At 38.1% G+C, this 1,058-nt stretch overlaps 1 non-coding gene across 1 annotated transcript; it reads right to left on the bottom strand.

Moving 5' to 3' along the window:
• Nucleotides 1-359: 359 nt before the first annotated feature.
• On the bottom strand, nt 360-466 carry LOC139865468 (small nucleolar RNA R71). The gene has a single exon (XR_011764986.1). It is a non-coding gene; the product is annotated as a small nucleolar RNA R71 (small nucleolar RNA).
• Between the last annotated feature and the right edge of the window lie 592 nt (nt 467-1,058).

Here is a 1,058-nt window from a genome sequence, read left to right as displayed (position 1 = left end):
ACCAATGTGGAGTGCTAGGCAAACTGCGCCGCCAGCTCTACCACCACCGGATATGAGACCCGAAATTTCTACTGATTCATTTGAGGTTAAACATCAATTCATTCACATGTTAAGGGAGAATTTGTTTGACGCGAAAGTAGGTTGTAATCAAATATATCATTTTGAGAAGTTTGAGGAGTTATGCGACCTACACAAGAACAAAGATGTGAGTGCAGATGCTTTCAAGTTGATAACTTTTCCATATTCACTTACAAGGGATGTAAAGGCATGGGGAAGGGTTTACCTTCGGATTCTATCACTACTCGTGCCCAACTTCATGATAAGTTCATCACCAAGTATTTTTTCCAGTTAAGGTTAAGAAGCTTAAAGCTGATATTAATTCATTTGCTCAGAAATATGATGAGTCACTAGATGAGGCATGGCAGAGATTGAAAAGAATATTACGCAACTGTCCGTGGCATGGGTTAGATAAATGTCCTTGTTCATATATTCTATAGGGGCATTTATGAACATACTAGGGGTATTTTGGATTCTTCAGCTGGAGGAGTTTTCTTGTATAAGGCGCCAAATCAGGCGTATCAACTTTTAGAAGACGTGGCCGTTCATACCTTTCAATGGACATCATCATCTAGGGATACTCCATTGAGGAAGATTATTGCTAGTGTTTATGATGAGGATGATGGCAGTGGTGTTACTTTGGCTTCATTTTCTAATCAAATGAAGACGTTTGGTATAGAGTTTGAGAAATTGAATAAGATTGTGGTTGCAATGCAAGTGGGATGTGAGAATTTTAGTGGGCTGCATATGAATAAATATTATTGATGTTAATGATAGGCCGATGATTTCACAGGTTAATTATGCATGTATTCAGTTTTAAGGGGTAGTTCAGGTTTTCAGAGAAATGGACCACCGGGGTTCCACAACAAAAAGCAATATCAGCAAAACTACAAATAGCTATTTAATCAGAATCAATACTAGTAGAATAACCAACCACGGGTTTAGAAGAAGTCGAGTCTAGAGGATTTAATTCGAGGTTATATGATCAAGAATGAGGAGAA

The sequence above is a fragment of the Rutidosis leptorrhynchoides genome, chromosome 8 (genome assembly GCF_046630445.1).
Source record: "Rutidosis leptorrhynchoides isolate AG116_Rl617_1_P2 chromosome 8, CSIRO_AGI_Rlap_v1, whole genome shotgun sequence".
NCBI lineage: Eukaryota > Viridiplantae > Streptophyta > Magnoliopsida > Asterales > Asteraceae > Rutidosis > Rutidosis leptorrhynchoides.
This window is presented reverse-complemented; position numbering and strand designations above follow the sequence as displayed.